The following is a 22711-nucleotide window of genomic DNA, read 5'->3' on the forward strand; positions in this document are numbered from 1 at the left end:
GCCAGTGTTTCCAGAGCAGAAATTAGCATCATACAGGGGAACAGAGAGACTTGTTTTCCTGTCCTTGTTCAGGGAGAGCCAGAAGGAGGTAGCCCTGTGGTGAAGGGGATGGGCTTCCTGGCCTTCCAGAGTCCTTTGGGGGCAAATAGTGCCCCAGGGCCTCTTAGTTCTCTCTGTCATGCTGCTGGTAGTGATAGCAAGAGTGGTGACAGCAGCTAGGTCAGCATGCATGGCAAAACTCTTCCTAAAATTAGCTCCTCTGAGTCTCAGTCTTATCAGCAGCAACACTGCAATGAGAACTGCCCTACAGTAGCACAGGAAACCAGGGGGGGCAAAGTAAGAATTGGGGGAGTATTCTGGGGTAGCACTATGGCTCTAGTGTATACTAGGACTCCCAGAAGTGTCATGATCCTATTCTTGTAACCTTAGTATTAGTGTTTTATTAAAACAAAACAAAACAAAAAACGAAAAAACCCTGAGATTCTCACTCCAGTATCTGTAAGGCGTAGACAAGTAACATAGATGCAGGGGGTAGGTCAGGTGTGGCCTATGACACACTAGGGAACGTTCACATGCTGCATCTAAGGAGCTTCATACAGCTCCTGTTTACTGAGGCCAAGTGGTGGGAGCTTGGCCCACTGTTCCAATCTTCTGGATTTATTTGTTTTTTATTTTATTTTATTTTTTTTAGAGAAGCCAGAAAAAAAAATCCAGATTTTGATGAGACATCTTCCAATTTTTAAATGTACCTCAATTTTTTTTCAAGCTCTATATAGGTCAAAGAAAATTAATCTGTTTGCAACTCAGCTCTAATTATTAGTGGAATTGGAGATAAAGTAGGATTAGCTTAATCTCATTTCCTTTCCTTTCCTTTTTCTCTTCGCTGAGGCTGGTGCCCTCCAAGCCTGACTGCTGTGTAATCTTTGGGTACTTCGGTTTCTCAATCCAAGAGCACTGACTGGCCATCTCAAACGTTATTACATGGTAATCGAAAGGGGAAATTGTCCTTCTCATTTTAACAGCTGTGAAAACGCAGGCAAGAAATCACACAGCGAGATCCGACACTTTGGTTTAAAAGGAGCTAGTGATCAATTCAGAGGGAACTGGAAGTTTTTACAAAGTATTTCTTGTTTATTTGTTGTGTTTTGTATTTCATTCTTAGTTTGATGTTCTCTTCCCCAACAACACCCAACATCGTGCAGAGCGAAGTCAGCTGTTAAGGGATGCACTTAGAGGGCTCCTGAAAGCAATGATCTCAAAGTGCTTATTCTGATGTGGCTTTGTTGAACACTAATTAGCAGCTGGCGTACCGAGGGTAGCCATCAGTTCTCTCTTATCTATGAAATGTGCTCTCTAACCCCAGTTGTACAAACCTTATCCTGCTGCAGTTAGCACCTTCCTAGATTCTGAAACTGGATTCTGAATTTATTTGTGGGTTTTAGTGATTCCAAAGAAAAAAATCAAAGGAGTTGTAAGTAAGACCCTCACAGAGAAGATGAGTAATAGGTAACTCAGGGCAGACTACCCCCCAAATATGCCGCTTTGGCATATCGATTATTTTGAATTAAAGTTACTTAAGAAACAGGAGATGGCAGGACACACTGACTTTCCTTTGTTATCGTGAAAGCAGGAAATAACTTGTTCATGTGAAGGGTACCTTCCCTGGACCAGCAGAAAGAGACATAGCCTCGTCATGAGAGCTAGGGGATTTTTTAGGAGGAGAAGGTTGTCTAAACAAAACCTGACTCCTTCACTAACTTGCTACCTGAAGCCCAAACTTCTTTGTTTAGTCAGTTCCTCACAGATTTTTTTGTTTCTTTATCTAAAAGTTATAAAAGTTGCCTGTTTGGGTCATTTCTTTGAGTCTCATATTTTATGGGCTTCTGTAATGCAAAAATAAATTAATTTTCTTCCTGTCACTCTCTCTTATGTCAATATAATCATTAGACCATCCAAAGAACCTAGAAGGGAAGAAAGGAAAAGTTCTCCTCTTGTACACCTGCTTCCAAAATATTTTCTCCCAGCATGAATTTGAATATTGGCAGATGTTTGGAGGGGATAAACTATTTCAGACCAAGGAGCATACAGAATAAATTTACCTCAGGAAATGCTGGCAATAGAGAATAGGAGTTCAAAATGGATTTTCTAAAATGCATGATGAATGAAAATATCTTGTTTTTGTTTTGTGTCTGAATGTTTCTCCATAACTAAAATTGAACATGAAGAAGTTGAAAAAGAAATCTGAACCCTTCTCTGTGGGAGATTTTAAAAATGGATGCCGGCTTTTACTAAGGAAGAATTAAACATACAGTGCAAGGTTTGAATTTTACAAGGCAATGAAATTCAAATCCAAGGAGACTAAGTCATGAAAATGATATCCTCTTCCACATTTACTAATGCATGGATACCTTGATTATAAATATGGATGAAGATTTTCTCATAAATTATTTTCAGATTATAATGTTTCTGAAGATATTAGGACTAATAATATTTATAAAATACAACAAACATTAGCCTTGCCACAAAGGCAAAATAAAAGAAAAAAATAAGATATATACCCATGTAATTCACTCAAATTATACCGTGGGGAAAAGAGATGTTTGGGATCTCCAAAAACTTCTTAGTGGTTATCGATCACAAGCAACAGATAAAAGCTTGGGCTGTTTTTTTTTTGTTGTTTTTGTTTTTGTTTTTCATGTTGTCTTTCTTTTTCAAATTATGTTCAGAGGCTGTCGAAACGGGCAATGTTCAGACAAACACAATATCCAGATCATCTGCTGATTTTCTTGGGTTCCTTTTCCAGCAGAATGAGACCTGATGCCTCTGCTTATGGAGATCAGTGTCCACACATCTGCACGCATCTCAGTGGATTCCTTATTCTGTTTCCAGTATTCCAAGTGGTTCCCATCATAGTTCACAGTTAAGCTCAGGCTTCTTAAGACATGGGTAAATGAGAAGTGATGTGAATTTTCTTCATGGGAATGGGAAAGTCAGAAAACTTGAAGCTTGTTTTCTTTCTGTCCACTTACTATTGCACTTTTATTCTTTTTTTTTTAAGATTTTATTTATTTATTTGACAGAGAGAGATCACAAGTAGACGGAGAGGCAGGCAGAGGGGGGGGGAGCAGGCTTCCTGCTGAGCAGAGAGCCCAATGCGGGACTCGATCCAAGGACCCTGAGATCATGACCCGAGCCAAAGGCAGCGGCTTAACCCACTGAGCCACCCAGGTGCCCTGAACTTTTATTCTTGAATGTTGGTTTCTGCACCTATGGAGAGGGTTTATTATTCTCTGTTGAGAATAAAGCACCTTCATACACAGCCAAAACATGCATGGTCTGTGTTTCCCAGAACCTCTGAATCTCCTCAGCCCCTAGTCCTGCCAAGGGACCTGAAAGGGGCAAGTGAGAGCCGGCCCAGCAAGAGCACAAACAAGGCAATAAATAGCGGGAGCCATGTTTGGGGCATTGCTTCTGCTTCCTGCAACCTTCCTCCCAGATTCAGAAACCAACAGCACAGGAAAGCAGTGAGGCCACAGCCTGAGCCTGAAGCAGCCTGACAGCTTCCGCTTGTGTTCTTCTGGATCCCAGGCTATCCTGCTGGTGGGAGAGTAATCATGTGGAGGAGATCCAGGACACCCAGTTGACAGCTAAAACCAAAGCCCAGACATGGGAGTGAGGCAGTCTTGGATCTACCAATCCCGGTGATGCCAGGTCAACATCCTTTACCTGTGTTTCAAGCATCTCAGTTGACCTCCTCTGAACTCCAAGCCCACGTCCCCAAATCACAGAATCATAAGCAATAAAATGGTATTGCCTTAGGCTACTAAGTTTGAAATGATTTGTTATGCTGCAGAGGCTGACACATGAAGCTAATGCTATTCTCCCAAATTACTAAGGACTTTAAAAAATCAAATAGTAAATACAGAAGCCCTTCTAAACTGAGAAGAGGTCTAAATTGAAGAGAATTAGTAGTACTATGACTAATTCTTCATATTATACTACATTAAGATGTCAAGAACTTATATATAAAATATAACCCTCCGTGCCTTTGAGGGCAGGGAAGGAGAAGGAAACAGGGAGATGAGGTGCATGTTTTAATAATTACATTAATAACTATTACTTTTTGACTATGGGCTAAGTGCCAGATAGTCTGCTGACCAGTTCACAGTGCCCCAGGGAGGTCTAATACAATGACCCCATTTCACAATGAGAAAATGGACTCTGAAGTGAGTGCATCACTGATATTCATGCAACCAATAAACAGATGAGGCAGAATTATCCACACTTGGTGAAGCCAAAGCTCTCTTCAGTGTTGAATGTTGCCAGTGATTTTCTGTAGCTCTTTCACAGGTGCTTAATGACACAGCATCAATTCTGTTGAATCCTTTGAAAAAGGCAACTCCAAGGCCAGATTCAAGACAAGGGGAAATAAACTCCAATTCTTGAAGCAAAGAATGGCACATGGGAGTGTGTACAGGAATGGGTGGAATTATCGGCAGTTATCTCGCCAGACATTCTGCTATGCCTTATTTCACACAGGGGGAAACCAAGGCCAAAACTAGTTAGGCCACTTTTCTAATGTCACAGTCAGTATGAAACAGAACTAGAATGAAAATTCAGCTGTAGAAGCCCAAGTTCAAATAACAAAGGGATGATCGTACAAATACTCTGTCGTCAAAGGGAAGAGATCCTGAATAGCCCAGCTAGGGAGGGTATTTAGATATGGAGAGATCTGTTATGTTTTACTGGTCAATGGTGTTGGAAGGGAAGGTGACAGAGTTGTCCATCAACAGTGGGCAGTGTAATAGTATTTATAAGATGACAACATGTAGGATTTGGAATAGTATGTCATGACCCCTGACTCCTGGCTTCTGATCAGCACCACAGGAAGAGAAAACTCCATCACTGCCAATTTCATGCCAGGAAAGGATTCCATTTAAATCACATATGTTCTGGCTCTCAGGAAAGGACAGTAGTATTTTATTGATCTATATTCAGAAAAGGAAGTGTTTCCCAAGATTTTACACTGTATTATAACTCTTCCATGTGCTGGAAAGAAAGGATTTTAAAATGTGCTGAGATACAAAGTGATATTAGTTCACAGAATATTAGTTTGGTCATCAAGCAGACATTACTCAAATTCTTTATATTACTTTTGTCGCCCTCGACCCGCAAGGACGACAAGAGGCCCTGGTTCAGATGTATCTTCTCTCTCTTTATTTCCGCAAGTCTACACACTTATATATGTTTACATGACCAATCAGAAAGCAAGGTGACCAATAAGGGGCCAAGCAATGGGGAGAGCCAATGAGAGTCCTGTTACTATGCTGATTAAATTTGAAACAGCCAATGACTATGTCCTCCTTTAGGCGGGTTTCACCAGAACGTTCGTTGTTTACTTGCAGCGTATTTTGCTGGCAGTGAGCCAAGCACCATCTTGTAATGGTGGGGACTTTCCTGGCCGGAGGCGGTCCCTGACATCTCCCCCTTTTTTGTTTATGGCAGAGATTGTGCCTGTCTTAGGTCGTCAGTGGCAGAAAACATCCTTACCCGTCATCAGACACAGATATCGGTGATCTCTGTCCTGTCTTATGTTGGTATGTTTCTCTACTGATCTTACCTGTCTTTGACTACCGATCTAGCATGCTTAGCCATATCTGGGGAGATGTCCAGCCTCTATTGACATAAGGGCTTGTACTATAGCTTGGCTCTGCTCTCGCTGCTGTGTTCCCCATTGGCGAACTTTTCTGAATAGAAGCAGAATGCCAATAAGAAGGAGGACAAGAAGACCAATTGTGCCAGCCCATTGTTTGGTAAACTGGAACATATTGCTGAATGTTTGAAATAGCTCTGGGAGGGAAGCTGATTGCACACGCGTACTATTTACTTGAGTTTTGAAATTTTGAAAATCGTCAGACCAAGCACCCTGCAAATACTGGGAGAGCTGTCAGGAGACCTTCTGTAAGTCACTCATATTAGTATAGGCTATGGGAGTTACACAAATTGCCAGGAAGGGTGCTATACATCCCAGTCCCAATAGGGCCCCCAGTATGTTCACTGGTTCTTGAACCAAATCCACTTTCTGGTTGACTATCAGGATTCCTGCTTGCAGATGTGCATTGATCTGAGTGTGTTTGAAGGGCAGCCGCCGTTCCTTCTGCAAGGGTGTTCACAGCTTCCGCAGTGGGTATAGTTGCAGCAAGTGAGACTGCTGTTGCCATTGCAGCTGCTGTAGATATAGCCAATGCTGTCACAATGGCGGCTGTGATACCAAAATCTCTCTTCTTTCTGGATAGCACCACTGGTAACTTGTCCTATGGAATGGAAACTGGGATAGGAACATGGGTAGGGATACGCATAATCACAGCCAACTTGAAGGCCGTGACATTCCAACACTGGGAAAGATAGCAATTCTTAGTGCAATTTAACGTATCATTCAGCTCGCTAGCATTTGTTCCAGACCACTCCGGTGGCCATACCCTGTTATTGGTGCACCTGGGCAACTTAAAAGGTTGATATGGCCCCGAGGCATTAATAGGTTTCACAGGGGCCAAACCCTGGATCACCCGTGGTCCCATTAAGGTATGTTCAGCAAGCCTTCATCTAGGAACCATGGATCTGCCTTTTCCACTGTATTCAAAAAGGCCCGAGCAGTTTTTGCTTTTAGTGGAGTTCCATTGGCTTTCAGCAGGTCTTTTAAAGACCCTTCCAACCGCACTTTAGATACTTCAGATCCCATTATGAACACACAGACAACAGACGCGGACGTTAAAGACACTAACTAACACATTAACTTTTTACGCGCATGTACTTCAGTCGACCTTTACTCCCCACTTTACCGCGGAATTCCCACTTTTGAACGTGGCCTTTACTCCCCACTTTACTGCAGAAGAAAATCCCTGCTCTATGGCCGCCCCGCTTCTTATTGTGGTCTTGTGAAATCCCGGCTTTATGGCCGCCCCGCTTCTTGTTGCCGTCTTGTACAAGATTCCCACCACTTTAATCGTGGTCCCTTAAGAAAATCCAGGCTCTATGGCCGCCCCGCTTCTTGTTGCAGTCTTGTACAAGATTCCCACCACTTTAATCGTGGTCCCTTCCCCGCTTACGTGCGGTTTTTCTCCTTGCAAGGTTTACTTACTCGTTAACGATTCCCAGGTTTCGGCACCATTTGTCGCCCTCGACCCACAAGGACGACAAGAAGCCCTGGTTCAGATGTATCTTCTCTATTTCTGCAAGTCTACACACTTATATACGTTTACATGACCAATCAGAAAGCAGGGTGACCAATAAGGGGCCAAGCAATGGGGAGAGCCAATGAGAGTCCTGTTACTATGCTGATTAAATTTGAAACAGCCAATGACTATGTTCTCCTTTAGGCGGGCTTCACCAGAACATTCGTTGTTTACTTGCAGCGTATTTTGCTGGCAGTGAGCCAAACGCCATCTTGTAATGGTGGGGACTTTCCCGGCCGGAGGCAGTCCCCAACAACTTTATTTTAAACAGACCGGTTATTCCTACTGAAAAATCAAATGAGCAGAAGACTAAGAGAGTGAGGTCTTCAGCTTGATGGTCAGAAAATCTAAACAGCAGCCAGTTGATATAGGCCAAAGAGATACGGTATCCAAAGAGATTTTGGGTGAGCACCACAAAATAATTGATAAGTCATTTTGCATGCTGTTGCTGGCTACATTGTCACAAATGTCAGTATTAGCCAGTGAGGCATCCTAGGATACCACTGTGGTCACTGTAAGGGTCTGCCCCTCCCAGAGGAACTTGCTTGTGGACCCTGAATGTAAGGGTGGGGCAGACTGAGTGGAGACATCCAATCAGTGAGGCGTATGTATATCCACTGGGGAAATTGGAATTCAATTGGCCGCTTGTGTGGGGGCGGGGCTCAGCCACCCCCATAAAGGTTGCTCTGCCAGGCTGTCAGGGGGGCTGCTGCAGGAGAGTGGTGGAGCCAAGTCCGCGGAGAGTGGGACAGAGAGTGGTGCGGAGAGCGGTGTGAAGAGCGGTGAAGTCGGCGGAGAGCAGTGAAGTCCGCGGAGAGCGGTGAAGTCGGCAGAGAGCGGTGAAGTCAACGGTGAATAGAAGAGCTGTAACAGCTCTTGTAAGAGCTATAACCGCGTTTGGCGGTCCAGCCTCCAGCGGCCCCGAGCCGCCGCCTGCAGCCTCGAGCCACCTGAGGCCCCGCTTCCGGGGGGGCCTCCTGCGGCCCCGAGCCGCCGCCTACAGCCTGCATCCCCGCGAGCTGCCGAGACCCCAGCAGTCAGCGGTCCCGATGCCTACATCCCCTGGACGCCAGCAGTCGGCAGTCCTGACACCTGCAGCCCCTAGATGCCAGCGGTCCCGAGGCGCAAGCAGCCCTGAGATGCCAACGGCTCCTAGACACCAGCAGCCTCGCCGGAAAATGCCTTGCCACCCCGAACCACAAGTGGCCTTGTCCGCAGTGGTGGCTTCCTCCGGGTGGAAGCCTGGTCAGAGTAGCATCGTGGGGAGCAGAGTCTCTGTCATCCGGGTTGTCCTCCTTGTCACTGTTGCTGTCATTGTTGCTTCTTCGTCATTGGGAGTGGCCTCATCCAGGAAGTGGTCTTGTCCAGAACGACCTCTTCTTGGGAGCTGCCTTGTCCGGGGAGCAACTTCATTGAGCAGTGGCCTTGTCTTGGGAGTGGCCTCTTCTTGGGAACGGCTCCAATCATGGAGCGGCCTCATCTGTGGAGCAGCGTCATCTAGAGCGGCCTCGTCCAGAGTGGCCTTCTTGGAAGTGACCTTGTTGGGATCATCGTCACCGCCTTTTCGTAAGAGGTAGCTCTGACCAGTCATTTGATTCCTGATGCTTGGTGCAAAATAAAGTTTTGCTTGACCTTCGCTTTGTATCAGTCTCGTTCCTTTGATCACGGACCCTAACAGTCACTTCCTATGGAATTATGCTCAGGACACCATGTGGACATAACAGAAAATCTTCCTCTTTCAACTTTAGAAAATTATATTTCCTCTCCTCCCAAATGACTCTTGGTTAAGAAGTCATGCTTTTAAAATAGACATCTGATTAAATTAGGCATGTATGTTCAAAAGAGGTGTGATTGCTTCCTTTGGCTCACAATCCCCTGGTACCAAGCTAGGATACCCAAATGTGTCCTGTATCAGTGGATGTGACTAAAGATGGGTAGAGGGTCAGGGATCCTCTCCTCATAAGCCTGGGATGCTGCTCCATCTCTAAAATATCTCTGTCTCTGCTGCTCTATCTCTATCTACCAAAATAGCTCATGTAAGGGAAGGTCATGATGTAATATTGGATTAGGGGACATCATCCAATGAACAGGAAAGCTCAGCTGACCTCTACTCAGCATGTGACAGGGACCATTCTTGTAGTGCTTCTTTCCACTAGGGCATCAAAAATAGAGATGGACATTTTGAGTAGAAAAACTCTCTTCCCTAATTTCTTTGCATACTGAGAAAGTCCTCTGTTTCTACCTTTACTCTTGGAACTCTATCCATAGAATGCTTCTGTACTCCTAACTTACGGGAATTTTTCCCATACCATGCAATTCTCTAATTCTTTACAGACATCAGCTGGTTCCTGCTATTCAATTCTGACACTATCCATCTGAAGGGAGGGTCAGATCCCACAGGTTAAGGCTGAGGGCTCAGTTCTACAAGACTGCCCTTCCCTAGCATACTTCGACACAGGTCTCAAAGGGTGGGTCCTCAGGTTACTCCCAACTTCCATCTGACTTGGCTGCAAATCAGGAGGTTTCACAATCTCCTCCTTGGTTTCATTAATTTGCCAGAGTGGCTCCCAGAACTCAGGAAAACAGTTTACTGACAAGATTATGGGCTTATTATAAAAATATACATTCAGATGGAAGAGATGCATACAGAAAGGTATGCAGGAAAGGATGTGGGGCTTCATAGCCTCCAATTTTGCCACCCTCCCAAAACCTCTTCATCTTCACCAACCAGAAATCGCCAAACCCCGTTGAGTAGAATTTTTGTGTATGATTAATTACAAAGGCCTGAAGGTCTAGAGTATAGGGTTGGGGGTATAGGGATGGTATGTGTGAGGAGAAGGTTGAAAGGTCAACCCTCTAATTATTTGGTTGGTTAACCTGATAACCAGTTCACATCTTGAGGTTGATCAGGAGCTCCAACCACCAGTCATCTCATTCATATACAATAAGACTTTTATCACTTTGAAAACCCCAAGGGTCTTAGAAGTTACATGCTGAGAAAGTTGGGGTACAGAGAGCAAATACATATTTCTTAGCAATCCTTTCAGCAGTCCATCAGTTCTAAAGCTGCTCCATCAAAAGCTGGGGCTTACTTCTGCTTGGGTGAGTTACTCCTTGGATTGCTCCTTAAATAGGTGTACTTGCTCAACTGCCTTTTCTTTTTGAAATAGACTGATAACTAAAGCTTTCCTCAACTTTGACAATTTTCCACAAACATCGGCAGTGTCTTTTAATGCTTCATGCTAAAAGCACTATTCTAAAATCTTGATTTTTCAGCTATGTAGTTCTTACTTCCTATTTTTGTTCCCAAAGTCAAGAATTTTGTAAATATTCTTGAAAGAGCCCATACACACACTCAAACGAACTGCACTCAGAAGCACGTCCCTGAGGCTTTGAGATCAGGACCAGGTGCAGTGTCCGGGTAGCCAATCTCGGACTAGGATGGGGCATCGATGGCTCAGGGTTGTCATGTAATGAGGTTTTATTTATTTATTTTTTAAATTTTATTTATTTATTTGACAGAAAGACAGAGAGAGAGAGAGAGAGAGATCACAAGTAGGTAGAGAGGCAGGCAGAGAGTTGGGGGCGGGGAGCAGGCTCCCTGCTGAGCAGAGAGCCTGATTCGGGGCTCGATCCCAGGACCCTGAGATCATGACCTGAGCTGAAGGCAGAGGCTTAACGCATTGAGCCACCCAGGTGCCCCAGAATGTAATGAGGTTTTAGAAGGGGGTTCAGAAGGCAGCTTCCTCAGGGAGGAAATAAATCCTTGCAATGGAGCTCCCTTTTACTGAACGTTTTCTATGAACCATTTAGCTACGCACTTTGCATACATAGTTTTAGTTCATCCCCACAACTTCAGAGGATGGTGCCATCCCCATTTAACAGAAGAAGAAACGGAGGCGTACAGAGTCTTGGTAACTACTGTCTGTAAAAAAGCTAGCAAATGGAGGAACCATGATTTAAACCCAGTCATGTCTCATTCCAGGCCATTAAACTGCATCATAAACAAACAAAAAACAACCCTGAAAACAAATGGGAATTTGGTGACAGATAAAAGTGAAAGCTTGAAGAGGAGGATAGGAGGGAAAGCCCCTAATAATCCCCTAGCACAGTTCTTATAGCAGTTTTTAAAGTGTTTCTGTAGCTGGGACTGGGACAGGAGGCTTAAAGGATGCAGTGTGGGGCTTAACAGACCTCAATGGAACCCACTAGGACAAAGCAATACTTTCTACCAGAAAAACCCAGGAAAGATCACAGGAGATGCCTGGACAGCTTCTTCCCATGAGTTCTAGATGTTCTCCATTGGCCTTTGAGCCATGCCACAAATAATCTTTGCTTTCAACCCCCAGTCTTTGTTAACTGTGAAAAGAATTCAATATATACTCAAATACCTGAAATCCACTTCAGCAACAACCAAAAAAAAAAAAAGAAAAAAAAGTGGGAAGTTCTTATACCATGATACATTTTTTTATTTATATAAATAAAATTTCGCAAGACGTACACAAATGATGAAACTAGAAATCATTGTTCTACTCTTGAAGAAGAGACATTTCACACAATAATCTAGAAAAATAATATTGATTCAGTACTTCCATGGGAGAGACACCATGCTATGTGCTTCATACTCTGTCATGCATTCCTTTGTGTGACCCCGTTGAAATGGCTACTAGGCCTAAGAAGCTGATGCTTAGTGACAGAGCCCAATCTGATTCTGTCACAAACTCCAAGGCCTTGCTGGCTGGCGTGCATCTGCCAATCGACCACCCCAAGTCTTCTGGTTTAGGCAAGTCGTTTTTATTACTTGTGGTAAGGACACAGGAAGTGAGTTGTGTTTTTTTTTTTTTTTAAGATTTTAATTATTTATTTGACAGAAAGAGAGATCACAAGTAGGCAGAGAGCTAGGCAGAGAGAGAGAGGGGAAGCAGGCTCCCTGCTGAGCAGAGAGCCTGATGCGGGGCTCGATCCCAGGACCCGAGATCATGACCTGAGCAGAAGGCAGAGGCTTAACCCACTGAGCCACGCAGGTGCCCTAGGAAGCGAGTTCTTAAAGAACTGTTTCCTCTAACACAAACGACAGGGCCCCTTTACATTGCCAGCCAGAAACCTTTTGGTCAATTATTCTTAAAATTGGAAGTAGTCACAGGAACTGAGCACAACTTTGTAATTGTTCAAGCAGAACTTAAAAGGCATTTGTTTAACAGTGCAATTTCCCAGGAAATTTCTGATTTTCTTTGTTCCAGGACATCTCCTCCCTTGAGTAACTTCGGTGGGCTTCCTGGGAACAGGGCACTTCTCAAGGACGGATGAAGTTGAAAAACAAACAAGCTGCAAGCAATTTGTTTTAATTTCTCTTTGTGGTCTCTGAGGACCTTGTTCCTAACTCACCGTTCCAATAGCCATCTTTGTATTAGCAATTAAGTTATGTTCCTAGAAATAATGTGTGTTCCCTTTAGTCTTAGAATTGTTCTTTACATCTTGCTATCTATGTCTATATTAATGGCTTTCAGTTATAAGACTTATGGGGTAGAAATATAAGTTACTCACCATCAAAGCATACCTTGTGTGGGGACCAAGGGCAGGCTACTCCAGAATGTGTCACTTTGGCATATTGGCTACTTTTAAAAAGTTACTAAGAGACAGCCTGTGTGAGAAGGACACTTAGAGCCTCTTCTAAAAGTAAGGAATAATCCCCTCCATGTGAAATGTGCCCCCCCCACCAGGAGGTAAAGAAACATCCTTGTCACCTGAAATAGGAAATTTAGAACCAAAAAGCCTATATTAACAACGCTTGTCACTTTTTGTGATAAGCCCAAATTCCTGACTAATTAAAACTACCAAACACAAGTTTTCTTTGTATTGTGAATTGTGCACAACTTTATTGTCTCTTTGTCTGAAAAGTATAAAAATTGCCTACCTTGCTGTATTCTTTAGGTCTCAGTTTCAATGTTGGGCCTCCTTGCACACATAGTAATAAAACTTTTCTTTCCCCTCTCCTGTTTATAACTCAGGTAAGTTTAATTCTTAGTCCAGTTAAAAGAACTTGAAGGATAGAGGAAGAATTTTTCTTTCCCTTCACCTGGGTATTTGTCCCTTAGTGCATTTCCTTCCATACCAGTACTCAGCAAACTTCATGTGCATGCAAATCACCTGGTTATTTGGTTAAAATGCAGATTCTGACTTAGCAGATTTGGGGTACAATCCAAGAGTCTGCATCTCTAACCAGATCTCCTGTGGCTGTTTTGGGGTCATGTTGTGTGTATCAGGGATTTTGGATTTTGCTTCCCAGATTCACACTAACAGTGCTGAATGCATTCTAGGTGTCCCTGAGGACATCCCAACCTTAGGTTGTTGGGGTTGGTGGGGGAGTCCCTGGGTGTTGCATCTCAAACCTCATCAAGACATGGGAGTTGGGGGCTGAGCACTGTCTGAGGGTATCTGTTCCCAGCTGAGAAAGGGGTAGATTGAACTCTCCCCTCTCTCCAGTGGCAGCCACAGATTTGAACCACTGTGCCACTAGGAGCTCACATTAGTATGTTTACATCAATCCTTGGCCCTGGGAGTTATTTATGTTCTTGTGAGCTGGTGATTAAGTGCTATTGTAAGATTAAGAGTTCACAGCTGCATAGTTAGTATTGATAAATAAAAGATTCCTTATTATTATTTTTAGTTTTTCCTGGAGGCCAAATGGAGACCAGGTGCTTTACCTTAATGTGAGTGACAACATGCCTTCTGCTCAGTGAATACTCAGCCAGGAATGACTGGTGGCTTGCTTCACTTATACAACTGATGGGCTTTGTAAATTATCTTCACACTGAATTTGTGTAATGTAAGTATAAGTTTCCCAATGACTTTCACTATGATTTCAGATTGAGTTTATATTGTTTTACATTACTGAGGGATGACACTAGGCTTATTTTTTTGTCTTTTTCAATAATTGATTGCATAACCTGGAGCAAAATGTCACCTTCCTTGAGAAAGTATGTACTCAAGAGGATTAGCAACAGAGTATTGCATACAAACAAGGACACACAAACCACACACAGCACACAAAGCTCTAGGAGAGTTCCCTTACCTGCCGAATGGCAGATCCCTTCCACCTTTACGAATCTGTGATACAATGATTCTCAAGCAATGCTTCTTAAACGTGCTTGTACATAGTTTACTTGGGAGATCTGTTATGCAGATCCTGATCTAGAGGTCTGGGTTAAGACCCCTGATTCTGCATTTCTAACACGCTCCCAGCTGATGACAATGATGTTGGCACAAGAACCAAAGCACTACCAAACAATTGAATGCTCCTTCTCCCACCAAGAAACTAATGATTTCTTTATATAAGCAGGGAAATACACACTTAGGAGAATTCTTATTTTAAAAAATTCCAATGAGCCTTTAAACATTTTTTTAAAAATCTAACCATAAAGCATTTATCTACTTTTAAAAATGTATCCATTTTACCACTACCCACTTATTAGAATGGCTAATTTTTTTTTTTAATTAAAAACTGACAACTCCAGTTGCTGGGAAGGTTGTGGAGGAAGAGGACCTCTCATTTATTGCTGGTGGGAATGCAAGATGGTACAAGCAATTCGGAAGACAGTTTGGCAGTTTCTAACAATGCTAAACATAGTCTTATTGTTTGACCTAGCAACCACACTCCCAATAATTTGGTAATTTAAAAACTCATATACATATACAATGTGCATGCAATGTTTATAGCAACTTTATTTATAGTTACTGGAACCTGGAAGCAACCAATATGTTCTCCGATATATCACTCTATAAACAAACGGTGGTATATCCTTACAATGGAAAACTATTCAGCAATACAAAGAAATGATTTATCAAAGCCACACATGACATAGGAAATGTTAAATGTGTGTTACTAAGTTAAAGAAACCAGTTTGAAAAAAAGTGGAATACTATAGTGTTACAATGGTATGACATTCTAGATAGGTACAACTCTAAATGAGGTAAACAGATTAGTAATTGCCAGGATATTGGATGGAAAAAGAATTGAATATGTGAAGCACAGGGGACTTTTTTTAGGTAAGTAAAACTATTTTTTATCATATCATGTCACTGTAGATACATGACTATGCATTTGCCAATATCCATAGAAGTTTATGGCATAAAGAGTGAACATTGATGCATTTGCCAATATCCATAGAAGTTTATGGCATAAAGAGTGAACATTGATGTATGAAATCAAAGGTGATTATTTAGGGGGTTGGAGACCCAAGTATGGAATGCAGAATTTTTACAAAAGAATCTGTATAAAGAGAGTAAGAGGGAAAAAAAAAACCCAAAAGAACAAAAAACAAAAAACCTAAGTCACCCTGGAAATGAGTAGAGATGTTCAGATTAAAGGCAAAGTTGACTGTTTATAAACAATGTCCTCGAGTTGATGAAGTTGTTTACCATGGCTATACAGGCTAAAAATTATGAAACCACTATATATATATTCTGGAACTTGACTAAATAAAGTAATGGCAGATGGTAGAAGCCAGGTTTCTGACTATTAAAGTGGCAATTTACAAAGAAGCAAAATGATGCAAGTAAAAGTGAATTAGAATTGGAGGCATTAGTAAGAACTCATGCTTAACTTAATACAGATGGAGATGCTTCCATACAAAAATCTTTATAAAGATGTGTATATGTGTAAGTTAGTATACACACATATATTTCCTTGCTCTGTCAGCTAAGAAGACCTGAAACAGTAAGACCCCAGTAGCAACAAGGACACCGAGCATCCACATGGTATTTCTACTACCACACACCAACGAAGGGAATCAGGGTTCCATGGAAAATGGCTGACTCTAGGACTGAGGCAGGAAATATGCAACATTGCCTAGAGAATCTTGTAGTGCCAGCAAACAAGGAAGTGCTAAAACAAACAACAGCAACAATAACAACAACAAACCTCCAACTATAGAGGTATGTCAAAGGGTCATAGGAGCCACCAAAAGAGGTCTCGATTGCCAAATAGTGGAAAATTTGAGCAAGAAAGTGAAGTTGTATTTGATTATAATGTGCAGTACAAAATAAATATCCATGATTTCATTAAACTTGCAAAAGCAAGTAAGGTGAAAAAATAATGAATACTGTTTTTCTGAAAATAAATAAATTGGGAAAAAAAAAAAAAGCAAGTAAGGTCATCATAGGGCTAACTTTGAGAGACAATTTGACCTTTTACTGAACTCTTGTCTTTACAATCTCTCTTAAGTAGATACCGGTCCTCCAGCCACTGGTGCCTTTTGAACTCCAGCCACTGGTGCCTTTTGAACATAGGCTCTGCTAATCTGTTAGACAATCACTCTAGAAGCTGGCTAAGCCAACAGCACTAAACTTCCTGGATATGTGACTTAATTATGTGACAGTATCTAGTTCAGTGGATCCTTGCTGGTAAATGTTACCATCAGTCTTGGGCAGGTATTCTCATAAAAACATAGGCTGGGCGCCTGGGTGGCTCAGTGGGTTAGGCCGCTGCCTTCGGCTCAGGTCATGATCTCAGGGTCCTGGGATCGAGTCCCGTGTCGGGCTCTCTGCTTGGCAGGGAGCCTGCTTCTCTCTCTCTCTCTGCCTGCCTCTCCATCTACTTGTGATTTCTCTCTGTCAAATAAATAAATAAAATCTTAAAAAAAAAACAAAACATAGGCTTAGAGGATATTATGGCTCATCCTTTGTAAGAAAGGGTACATGATTATGTAAGACTGATATGTATGATTGTCCCCTAGCTCCCTATAACCCTTCCTTGCTTCTGTCTAGAAATGCTAATGCTTAAATGAGAAATTTAAACCAAACAAATGAAACTATTTGAGGGAGACCATCCTTTTTCTTTATGGGGGTATGCTGAGATCTCCTTAATGTAATAGTTCAAGGAATCAGAAGTAGTAAATCAGAGGCTTTCATCACCCCTGAGATACTTTTTTTTTTTTTTTAAACTCCCCATGAATCTCAAGGTAATTTACAAGCTTTGATTGGTTCCGACTTTAAATGAAGCTCAGGTAGGTCATGTGAACAGTCTCACTGGTCCAATTTCCTTCCATTACAAGCAGGCTACATCCTTCCTATTTAGAAAATGTGTTGATGATGTTTTGTTACTAATGACTGGCCTGTCTGTCTCTGAGGACGACAAAGGCTTTTAAAGGGGGTGGTAATTGTTAGACTGTGCCAGTGCTTCTTGTGATCTTGTGATCCTTGTTGTGCATGGCAGTTACCTAATACCCTCAAGGTCCCTAGAGAATTAAACCAAAGCCTTCCGGTGCCATCTGGTGTATAATATTTTTTAAAAGGAAGAAATGAACAAAACCTCTGGTATGAAGCGGCAATGCAATTATAGTTTAACTTAAGGAAGGAAGAAATAGGAGTGATAATTTAATCAAGAACAAATATGTAACAAATGTCTTTGTATACAAAATTCTGTCAGTGAGAAGGACGTGTGGTTCTAGAAAAATATAGGCTCTGACCTCAGTGAACTCACAAGCTAGTGGGAAAAAACAGATGCACAAAAGCAAACTGAAACACAGAAAAGACGTTTAGGTGAAAGGAACAAGGGAGAAAGCTAACAAGAAAGTACTGATTCTTTGGGAATAAAAGATGGGACAGAGAAAGTATTGCCAAGGAGGTAACACTAAATTTGATCCCAAAAGATGAGCAGAATTTCCTGAACAAAAAAGACTAGGGAAAGATATTCTAGACATATAGAAAAGAAAAATCAAAGATTTGGCACTGAAAATATGCTTATATGTTGGGGGAATGTTGGATAATACCACAGGGCAAGCATAGTCCTAGCCAAAGTATGGTCCATGGACCAAAAACATCAGCATCAATATCTGTAAACTTAGTAGAAATGCTAGTTATCAGACCCTAATCCAGACTACCTGGATTTGAATCTCTGCAAGTAGCACCTTGCCATCTGGGTTTCCCCCCCAGAATTCCGAGAGATTCTGACATAGGTTTGAGAGGTACTGGACTAGAACACTAACTGATGTTGGAGACCAGCTATAAGAAAGAAAAACAAGAAAGATTGTAGGTGGGTCATATCTTGATGAGTCATTGTCCTTAATTAAGCATAATTAAAGCAACTGAAAATATAATGAATGCAATAAATGAGAGGTTTTATTAACAAAAAAAAAACCTAGGTTATCCCCCAAATAAACATAATCCTGGGTTATGAACATCACAGTGAGGTTCTAAGAACCAAGAGCAAACTAGATATGTCCACTTCCAAAGACTAGATCAGAGCAAGCCCAAATTAAATGTAATGAGAGAGGGAAATTGTAGAGGACTGAAAGTCCACCATGAAAAATTATGTGAAAGAGATGTGAATTGAAATAAAAACAGAATTCACTCAGATTATGCTGAGTGAAATAAATCAAGCAGAGAGAGTTAATTATCATATGGTTTCACTTATTTGTGCAGCATAACAAATAACATGGAGGACAAGGGGAGATGAAGAGGAGAAGGGAGTTGAGGGAAATTGGAAGGGGAGGTGAACCATGAGAGACTATGGACTCTGAAAAACAATCTGAGGGTTTTGAAGGGGCGGAGGGTAGAAGGTTGGGGGAACCAGGTGGTGGGTATTATAGAGGGCACAGATTGCATGGAGCACTGGGTGTTGTGCAAAAACAATGAATACTATTACGCTGAAAAGAAAAAAAAAAAACAGAATTCACCTTTCCTTGCCAGATTCTTTCAAGTACTTTTTTCATTTAATACATGTTGAACACCTACTATGTGCTAAGTATTTGTCACACACTGAAGACATAACCCAAGTGAGACTTGTCTCTGTTTCAAGAAGAATAGAATTTATTGCATAATGGTTGTTGCAATTTATGTAGTCTCTACAAAGTATTAACCTCCATCTAACATTAGAGATTATCTTAATTTCGAAGAAATAATAGGTAATATATACAAGTCTATCTGATAATAAAGCTCACATTCCTTTTTTTTTTAAGATAATTTTTTAAAAATTTATTTCAGAGAGTGAGGGCATGTGCATGACATGCACACACAGAGGGAGGGGCAGAGAAAGTCTAAAGCAGACCCAGTACTGAGTATGGAGCCCATGTAGGGCTCAGTCTCATGACCCTGAGATCATGACCTGAGCAGAAACCAAGATTCTGAGGCTTAACCAACTGAACCACTCAGGTACCCCTCACATTTCTTTTCTAATACCGTATTATATTTTTGCATAAAGTTGGAGGAAACTCATTAGTATTAGTAATGATACTGCTAATATATCTCCAGACTGAATGGATCCTCATCATTGTATTATAAATAGGCCAAGGCCTTTGATGATGAATATGCCATGTAACTTCTACAAGACTTTCAACCTCATCTTTGCCTCTTCTGGATTTGACTTTTTTATTTCCTATTCTTATTTGGGTAGTTCAGTTGACCTGTACTATTTTTGGTTTTGCTGATTCTTTCATTACTCCCATAGTCATGGGTATTGTACTGTGTTCCTCTCTAAAGCCTTATTTTGGCATCTTGGATTCCCAGCCCCCTGCTCCCAGCCCCTTTCACCTCCCCACCCCGATCAATGTGAATTTTAGACTTTAGGTGGCCAAGTTTGAAAAATCAGACTAGAGGCCACTGGCAATCAAACAAATTTAAAGTATCCAGGCAGTTAATACCACCATATTGAAAAAAATACTGGAGAATATGTGGCAAACCTCCTATTTGTCAGAATGAGGCAAGTCTTGATTAGGTTCATTGCATCGCAGTGGGACACACTAAGAAAAGGCTTGGGTCTAGACTCATCCACTGACATGGGACAAGTACTGGGGAGAAAGCCCAGCATCAGAATATGAGAGGCAGCCATGCTGAGTGGCCGGATGGAGCAACAAAGAAGACAGGAGTACATGGCAGGTGATGGTTCCAGTAGGGATAGGGTGACCAACATGCAGTATTTGGATATCCCCAAGGGAAGTAAGAATTCTAGGCATTTCACATGGTGTCAGGGTCTATGTATAGTTGATCAAAATTAAAGAATGAATCTGCTCCTCATGAACAAAATATGGAATAACTTCGAAAGTACAGAAGAGCTGTGATGGCAGTGCCTGGCACAAAGTGGAGAAACTCTAGGGGAGCATAAAATCAGAACACATGTCTGGAAGTAAGTGTTGGATATCACAAAGTGGACCTGGGCCAGTTTCTAGGTAGAAAGGCCATGAGCTAATATATGGAGATAATCTGAACATTTGATGGGACTATTTGGCTGAAGAAATTGAAGATATGCCCACTGATAGAGTCTCAAAGGTCCTGGCCTCTCTACCTTGTGCAATCGTTTTTAATCAACCCTGTTTCCCAGAGTGAGCCAGAGGTGCAATAGAGACAGAGCAACTGGGACTGGTTAGTAATGGTGCAAGAACAGGGCAACTTACCGGCCTCTAAATCTGACATATTTATTTATTCAGAAATATGTATTAGGTGGTGGGTATTATAGAGGGCACGGCTTGCATGGAGCACTGGGTGTGGTGAAAAAATAATGAATACTGTTTTTCTGAAAATAAATAAATTGGGAAAAAAAAAGAAATATGTATTAGTATGTGTGTTATAAACATACATGTTTATTTGGGAAAAGACATTATTTAATATGCTTAAATTGACTTTTTTTTTCTAGTTCCCTATCTGTGTTAAGTGCTAGTCATGTGGTTATGGCCATTTCCCTGGTCTAAGACTCTTCTTAGCGAACGTTTGAAGGGAATATTTGGCAAGTGCACCCCAGACTACATTTCAGGAATGACCTGGGATTGATGGGGGGATAAAGTGTTCTTGCATCTCTCCATGCAGCCAGCTGAACGAGGCTGAGAAGGTGGCTCCAATTAATACCACATGGAGCAGAAAAACCTCCCAGCTGGGACCTGCCTGAAATTCCACACAATTACAAGAAATAGTAAATTGCTGTTGTGAGCCCCTAAGCTGTGGACTGATTTGCCGAATGGTCCCCACTCTGCCCCATGAGTTTCAGTCAGAATACAATCTTGTTTGGGGCCAGAACAAGGAGCAACCCTGTGTGTGCTGGGGAAAAGAGTTCCAGGAAGGGCGAATACAAATCTCAGAGGCAGAACAAGGTTTGAAGTGTTCGCAGAACTGGAAGCAGGCCAGTGAGACTTGAGCACAATGAGTGGGAAGAAGGTTGAAGTGAAGTGGGAGTAGGAAGCAGGAGGTGGATCTCAGAGGGCCTTGTAGACCATGATAAAGGGTTTGGAGTTTACTGTGTAAGCAGTCAGAAGTCTTTGTAGTGTGTGTTAAACTGGTTTATTTTCAGAAGATCTTTCTGGCTACTTTGTGGTGAATGAGTAGTATTGGGGCAGGCATCATGGTTGACAGAGCCCTCGGGAACCACTGACATGGACTAGGTAAGATGTGGTGGTTAGTCACCCTAAGATGTCAGTTGTCACCTTGGAGAGAGGAGAACAGATTAGAGATCTATTTTGAAGGTAAAGTGGTGAGAAGTTCAGAGATAGGGAAAAAAAAAGGAGGGGATCAAGAATAACTGCGGGATTTGTGCTTTGAAATACCAGGAAGTACAATTTGATAAATGAAGCAAACCACATGGAAGGAGCCTTGGGTGAGGGCTCTAGGAAGTTATTAAGAGCTCTGGTTTTAGTTAATAAATTTGAAATAAGTATTAAAAAATCTGGTAGACTATCAAGTAAGTGGTGGAGGGAAAGATTTGGGCTGGATTCATGGAATTGGATAACTGCTCAAGTCGGGAGAGTGTTGATAGGGTGGGAGAGGGCGCTAGGCTGAGCCCAGAGACAAGGTGATTCAAAAAGATTGAGGTGGCAGAGAAGAGCTGGCATAGAATAGTGGGAAGGGACAACTTCTGAGGGAGAGGAAAATTAGGAAGTATTCCAAGGAATTCGTCAGAAGGAAGAATGAACTGTGTTGGGGTCTACTGAGAATCAGATAAGAAGATGGCGAAGACATTCATTTGATTTGGCAACATGGAGGATGTTGATAGTATTGACCAGAACCATTTCCTTAGACGGAGGGGGCAGCCATAAGATTTTACTTAATTGAAGAATGAAGAACTGTAAGGAGCAGAAGTATGAAGATGTCCTTCCAGAAATTGTGGTATGAAAAGAGAGAAAGAGAATGACACCTACAGAGAAAGGTGGAGTAAAGGGAAGGGTGTTGTGGTTGCTTCTGGTTTTACATGTTTATTTGTTTATCAAAGTAGTATATATTCTTATTTGAAAAATTGAATTCTATTAGTAAACTTAAATTTTAAAAAGAGCCAGTACTATCCCAATCCTACTCAAGAGGAAATCACTTTTAACTGTTTCTCCTGTTGTACCCTTCAATTTCTAAATAATACATATTGAAACAATTTCTCTTGACTTAGTGCTATAAAAAATACGTACTTTTTTATTTTCCTTGACATATGCTAGAGCAACTTTTTTCTGTAAAGTACCATATATTTTAGGTTGTGGAGGTCATTTGGTCTCAACTGGAAGTATTCGACT

Source organism: Neovison vison, chromosome 6 (genome assembly GCF_020171115.1).
Source record: "Neovison vison isolate M4711 chromosome 6, ASM_NN_V1, whole genome shotgun sequence".
NCBI lineage: Eukaryota > Metazoa > Chordata > Mammalia > Carnivora > Mustelidae > Neogale > Neogale vison.